The following is a 7,305-nucleotide window of genomic DNA, read 5'->3' on the forward strand; positions in this document are numbered from 1 at the left end:
CCCCCAAGAGGAAAGATTTTAAAATAAAAGCCAGAGAATGGAATTCAGGGAATTCATTAAATTGACCCACAAAACTGGGACATCTGGCTGGCTCAGTGGGTGGAGCATGGGACTCTTGATATTCAGGGTGTGAGTTTGAGCCCCACATTGGGTGTAAAGAGTATTTAAAAATCTTAAAAAAAAAAAAAAAAAAGTCCTCAGAAGCACTACAACATGAAGACCTGAATGGACGACATTCAGTGGTCCTGAAGGTCTAGATATCACTGGAATAATAGATGTGCATTATCAGATCACTAATGGTAATGCTTGTACAAAGTGATGTTCTGTAAATATATTTCCTCTAAATTGATTACTGCAGTTATTTCTAAGCTCTTTTACTAAACAAGTTTTATCAAGACCCCAGTTACGTTTTATCACTCATGATTACAGGGATATTGATAATTTACAGAATTTTCATACCTATCATCATATTTTTTTAAAGATTGTATTTATTTATTTGAGAGACAGAGAGACAGCACATGAGTGGAGGTGGTGGAGGGGTAGAGGGAGAAGCAGACTTTGTGCTGAGCAGGGAGTTGGATTCAGGGCTAGATTCCAGGACCTCAGGATCATGATCTGAGCCAACGGCAGATGCTTAGCCCACTGAGCCACCCAGGTGCCTCTTATCATCTCTCTTTTGATACTCAGTTACCTTTGCCTAAAATAATATTCCCATTTTAAGAATGAGGCAGCTGGGCCTCAGGGCTGTAGCACCTTTGCCAAGGACACACAGATTGCAGGTGGTAGAGTTCAGAGCTCACATGCCCTGAGCGGTGCATGCTTCCCAACAAGAAAAACATTCAGTTCAACTAAGTTTCTCCACATTTATTGAATGTACACTGAGTATGATTCACTATTCCATGAACTATCTTTGTCAGTGACTTTCAAATAAACATTTGAGTCAATAATGGCAGAATGCATTGATTAAAACAGGGGTCAGAAAAGATTTATAACCTTTAAAAGTTGAGTCCAGGGCTTGCTGAAATTTTGTAATTTACCAAAGACAAAAGAGAAGCATTAATTTGCTGACTCACTCACCTAGCCCTAGATCTACAAGAGCCACACTACTTAATGAACTCCATAGCCTTTCTTTCTTTCTTTTTTTTAAAAGTAGGCTCTGCACCCAATGTGGGGCTAGACCCACGACCCTGAGATGGAGAGTTGCATGTTCTACTGCCTGATGCAGCCAGGCACCCTTCCATGGCTCTCTTAATAGCAATCATTTTATTACTTGGGAGATGGGTGTCCCTGCTAGCTCCTCCTTCCTCTTGCTGAGGCTCCTGCCTGGCCCTTTCACTTTATAAAACAAAAGAGTGACAGATGATTCAAGATGGAAGGAATCAAATCCCTAGTGTCATCCCTACATTCATTTTTGGAGTGAGGAATTGGTGACTTGGTGAGGTGAATTGTCATCAATTCATCCAGTATAAGACCTTGTCTTAGAATTCAGCTTTTTAATTCCCAGTTTGGTAACATCACACACTGAAGGGATTTTCTATCACGGCCTGAATGGATGGTTGGGGTGGGGGTGGGGGTGGGGTATAGGTAGGGGGCTTCAGCAGGAAGCCCTCCACAGTGACAGAGTACTCTGGATATAATTGTTTCTTTGTAAATAAACCTTTCATTGAAGCATGATATATATAAAGTCTTAAAAGTTCTGCTCAGGGAGTTATCATTTGAACACACATACTGTGAAATCAGACCAAGAAAAATTTGCCAGGACCCCAGAAGCCTTTTTATGCCTATTTGGTAGCTTCTCCTCCTTAATGTATCCAGTATCATGTCAAAGGTTAGTTTTCCCTGCTTGTGGACTTTATATAAGCAAAATCCTACATTTAGTATCTAGTTTCTTCATTTCATGTTGCTGCAAATAGCATTAGTTATGTTTTCTTATAGTGTCTTTAAAGATTTTTTTTCAAGATTTTATTTATTTATTTGAGAGAGTGAGACAGCAGGGGGTGGTCAGAGGGAGAAGCAGACTTTGTGCTGAGCAGGGAGTTGGATTCAGGGCTTGATCCCAGGACCTCAGGATCATGACCTGAGCCGAAGGCAGATGCTTAGCCCACTGAGCCACCCAGGTGCCCCTAGTCACTTATTTTATAACTATTTCACTATTTTTTTTCATCATATTGTGATGGACATGTGGGTTGATTCTAGTTTGAGAATATTATGAAGTGTTACTCTTATAGATGGTTTTTGTATCCCAATGTATTGGATTTCTGCTCAGTATGTATCTACAAGTATAATTGCTGGAGATGTAGTGTTCTCTTTGCCAAATACTGACAAATAATTATCCAAATGCTTGATTAGTTTTACTGTGAGATTGGCAGTTGCTCTACTTTCTTGCCAACACTAAGTATATTCAGTTTTTCATTTTAACCATTCTGACAGATATGTAATACCTCACTGTAGTTTTAATTCACGTTTTCATGACACTTCATGATGCTGAGTGCTTTTTCTGATGTCCTTTGGCAATATCAATTTACAAAAACCCTTTACAAAAGGGTTTGTATAGTTTAGATATGAGCCCACTGCTGGCTTCATATATAAATATGTGTATTAAAGATAGGGATCCCTGGGTGGCGCAGCGGTTTGGCGCCTGCCTTTGGCCCAGGGCGCGATCCTGGAGACCTAGGATCGAATCCCACGTCGGGCTCTCGGTGCATGGAGCCTGCTTCTCCCTCTGCCTGTGTCTCTGCCTCTCTCTCTCTCCCTCTGTTACTATCATAAATAAATAAATTTTGAAAAAAAAAAAAAAAGATATTATTTATTCATGAGACAGAGGCAGAGACAGAGGCAGAGGGAGAAGCAGGCTCCCTGCAAGGATCCTGATGTGGGACTCGATCCCAGGACCCTGGGATCATGACCTGAGCCAAAGGCAGACACTCAACCACTGAGCTACCCAGGTGCCCCTACTGGCTTGATATGTGTATTTTTACATATTTTACTTTTAATAATCCTAAGTGTATAGATTAGTTCAAAGTCTGTACAAAGAATTTCCTTTACTTTGAACATCTGAGAGTAATTTACTGACCTGAAGTTCCAAAACCAAAATATTTTGATATGGTTATATGCAATTCTCCCATATAACCATAATACAACTTTCAAAATCAGGAAACTAAAATTGATGCATTGGGACCACCCAATCCTCATTTCTATTAATGTTTCACCAAAAGTCCCCATGATATCCTTCATATTCATTCAGAACGCATAATCACATGTTGCAAGTAGTGGTCATGTCTCCTTAATCTATTTCAGTCTAGAATAGTTCCTTAGCTTTCCCTGGACTTTCCCTTGACCCTGCCACTCTTGAAGATATATGCTGAGTATTTGTAAAATGTCTCTCAATTTGGGTTTGTCTGGTATTCCTCATGATTAGATTCAGTTTATGTACCTCTCCCGCCCCCAAAGATTTTAAGTAATTTCTACATCTAACTTGGGGCTTGAATTTACAACCCTGGGATCAAGAGTCACATGCTCCAACTGCAGCCAGGTGCCCTGAGGTTATGCATCTTTGACAGGAATATCAAAGAAGGCTTTTTCTTCTCTTTGTGTCCTATTAAGATGACAAACAACTACAATCTGCCCATTATGGGTGTCAACTTTGATTACTTAAGAGTGCCTGGTAGTCTCTTCCATAAAATTGTTTATTTTTATTTTTAAAATAAAAAAAAAAATTGGGCAGCCCGGGTGGCTCAGCGGTTTAGCGCCGCCTGCAGCCCAGGGCGTGATCCTGGAGACCTGGGATTGAGTCCCATGTCAGGCTTCCTGCATGGGGCCTGCTTCTCCCTCTGCTGTGTCTGTGCCTCTCTCGCTTTCTCTGTGTCTCTCATGAATAAATAAATAAAACCTTTAAATACAATAAAATAAAATAAATTTATTTATGTATTTGACAGAGTAAATACAAGCAGGAGGAGTGGGAGAGGGAAAAGCAGGCTCCCCGCTGAGCAGGGAGTTACATTTGGGGCTCAATCCCAGGACCCTGAAATCAAGACTTGAGCTGAAAGCAGATGCTTAACTGACTGAGCCACCCCCACCTGAGGCACCCCTACCATAAAACTATTTTAATAGCATTTGTAATTAAAAAATAATTGGAGGAGACACTTTGAAACTATGTAACTATTCATCAAGTTTTCTTTTTCTTTTTTTTTTTTTTTAAGATTTATTTATTTATTTATTCATGAGAGACACAGAGAGAAACAGAGGCAGAGACACAGGCAGAGGGAGAAGCAGGCTCCATGCAGGGAGCCCGACGTGGGACTCGATCCCAGGTCTCCAGGATCACGCCCTGGGCTGAAGGGGGCGCTAAACCGCACCCAGGCTGCCCCAAGTTTTCTTTTTCTTTTTTTCTTTTTGCCCCAAGTTTTCAATGGTATTTATGAATCATCATGGAATCAGGCATTCAGTTACTTTCCAATCCATTACATCATTGTTTTTCAACTTGTCTAATGACCGAATTCTTTGCCCTCTTCACATAACCCCATCAATCTTTGAACAACTCCTTATTTTCTAAAGGAACGATATATTCCAGTCTCATACATTCTACTGCCCTTCTCTCCAATTAGCTATTTCTTCAGAGAGTCCTGGTTCTTAATAGAAAATGTAGTTTAGGGGATCCCTGGGTGGCTCAGCGGTTTAGAGCCTGCCTTTGGCCCAGGGCGCGATCCTGGAGTCCTGGGATCGAGTCCCGGATCGAGTCCCGGATCGAGTCCCACGTGGGGCTCCCAGCATGGAGCCTGCTTCTCCCTCCTCCTGTGTCTCTGCCCCTCTCTCTCTCTGTCTATCATAAATAAATAAATACATAAATAAATAAATAAATAAATAAATCTTTAATAAAATGTAGTTTAGAGGGACTGCTGGGTGGTTTGGTTCATTGAGCGTCCAACTTTTAGTTCCTAATCAGGTCATGGTCTCAGGGTTCTAGGATCAAGCTCCATATCAGGCTCCAAGTTCTGTGGAGAGTCTGCTTGGTATTCTTTCTCTGTCCCTCCCCCTGCTCACATGCTTTCTCTGTCCCTCTCTCTCAAATAAATGGGTAAATCTTTAAAAAAAAAAAAAAAGTGGTTTAAAACATGTGTGTAGATGGGGATCCCTGGGTGGCTCAGCGGTTTGGCACCTGCCTTTGGCCCAGGGCATGATCCTGGAGCCCCGGGATCGAGTCCCACGTCAGGCTCCCGGCATGGAGCCTGCCTCTCCCTCCCTCTGCCTCTCACTCTCTCTGTCTATCATAAATAAATAAATCTTAAAAAAAAAAAAGTGTGTAGGGCAGCCCCGGTGGCGCAGCGGTTTAGCACCGCCTGCAGCCCAGGGTGTGATCCTGGAGACCCTGGATCAAGTCCCACGTCGGGCTCTCTGTATGATGCCTGCTTCTTTCTCTGCCTCTCTCTCTCTGTCTCTATGAATAAATAAATAAAATATTTTTAAAAATGTGTGTACTAGGTATGCTCACTGTTGTGGAGTGCAACAGCTCCCAGGACTTCTCAGTTTATAGAACTAGGGGATATATGCATTGTATACACATGCATAGACATAAAAATGTCCAATACATGCATACACTTATACCTCTATTTATTACACTACCTATATATAATGACTACAATGAATTCACACATATATTCTATTCTGATCCAACACCATAGGGTTTATCTCTGTTTTCTCCCTTTCTATATTTTTACCTCCCTTTGCTGACAGTGATAAACTTAGCTTCCCATTATTTTTAACATATATACTTATTTGATCAATTCCTCTGTATGAAACCAATCTGTTTCTGCCACCAAACCCTCCCTGGGCTAAAGATTTCTCCTTAATATGCTTGGGCTACAATTATTGTGCCAAGCCAACCCTTGTTGGGAATGCAGCGTTCACCCATGTAAGGCACTGATACTCCAACTGGGGACAGTCATTTGTGGGGAAGCCCTTCTTATCCTGCTGTGTTTCTGATCCCCATATCAAGGTGACATGCCCATGAAGACATTCTCATCAACATGAGTGGGCATTGGCTCCCCAAACAAGGCAGCTTCTATCCTGTCCTTGTAGGTGCCCTTCCTGCCTTACTTGGACTATGATCCCTATTCTGGCTGCCTCTCCATGGGGATGCAGGATGCCCTCTTCATACCACGACTCTAGGTCCCATTGCAAAGCAGCCCTATCTGTGTTAGTAACCTCCTTTCCTCAAACTCTGACATCTCAATGAATAAATAAGTAAATCTCAATAATACAAAGAAACTTAAAATGGGCAGGACTTGAAAAGACAATTGACAAATAAATTAAAGCACATGGAATGTGTGAAAAAGTGATAAGTATCCTCAGAGAAATACTAAAGAAAACCACAAGGAGATACCACTCACCACAAATGTATTGAAAAAGATTGAAAACAAGAATCAGTGAAGATGTAGAGAAATTAGAACTTTCATGCTCTGCCGGAGATTGTGAAGAGTTACACTCACTTTGCAAAGGTCATGCAAACAACATTCAGGTGATCTCTGCTGACTAGGGGTTAAAGTGACAGGTGCACCTGCCTCCCAGGCTAGTGTTAGCAGATCTGACCCACTGGAACACCCCAGGAGGGCAAGTTCAGAGGTTCATGGAAAACTAGTTCCTGGGATGCCTGGGTAGCTCAGAGGTTGAACATCTGCCTTTGGCTCAGGTCATGATCCCAAGGTTGGGAGATTGAGTCTTGCATCAAGTTCCCTGTAGGGAGCCTGCTTCTCCCCCTGGTCTCCCATGAGTAAATAAGTAAAACTTAAAACAACAAACAGTTCCCTCCTCTTCCCAGAGTGCTCTTCTCAGAAAATGAGTTGGACTCACATGACTCCCAAACCTCCCCGGAGCATGTGCTTTTCCACTAGGATCTTTTTTTTTTTTTTTTTTTTTTTTTTTTTAAGATTTTACTTATTTATTCGTGAGAGACAGAGAGAGAGGCAGAGACATAGGCAGAGGCAGAGAAGCAGGCTCCCTACAGGGAGCCCGATGTGGGACTCCATCCGATCCGGGACTCCAGGATCACACCCTGGGCCGAAGGGAGGTGCTCAACCGCTGAGCCACCAGGCGTCCTTCCACCAGGATCTTAAACTGTGCAGGGGAACTTCCTATAGAGACCACAGAATTCACTGGGCATCCAGAGAAGAAAAATAACCCAAGAAGCAGTTCTTACATTTTTGTATCAGAAATTCTGAAACTTCTGGGACGCCTGGGTGGCTCATTGGTTGAGCGTCTGCCTTAGGCTCAGGCGTTAATCCCGGTCCAGGGATCAAGTCTCGCATCGGG

The sequence above is a fragment of the Canis lupus genome, chromosome 29 (genome assembly GCF_048164855.1).
Source record: "Canis lupus baileyi chromosome 29, mCanLup2.hap1, whole genome shotgun sequence".
Lineage (NCBI taxonomy): Eukaryota > Metazoa > Chordata > Mammalia > Carnivora > Canidae > Canis > Canis lupus.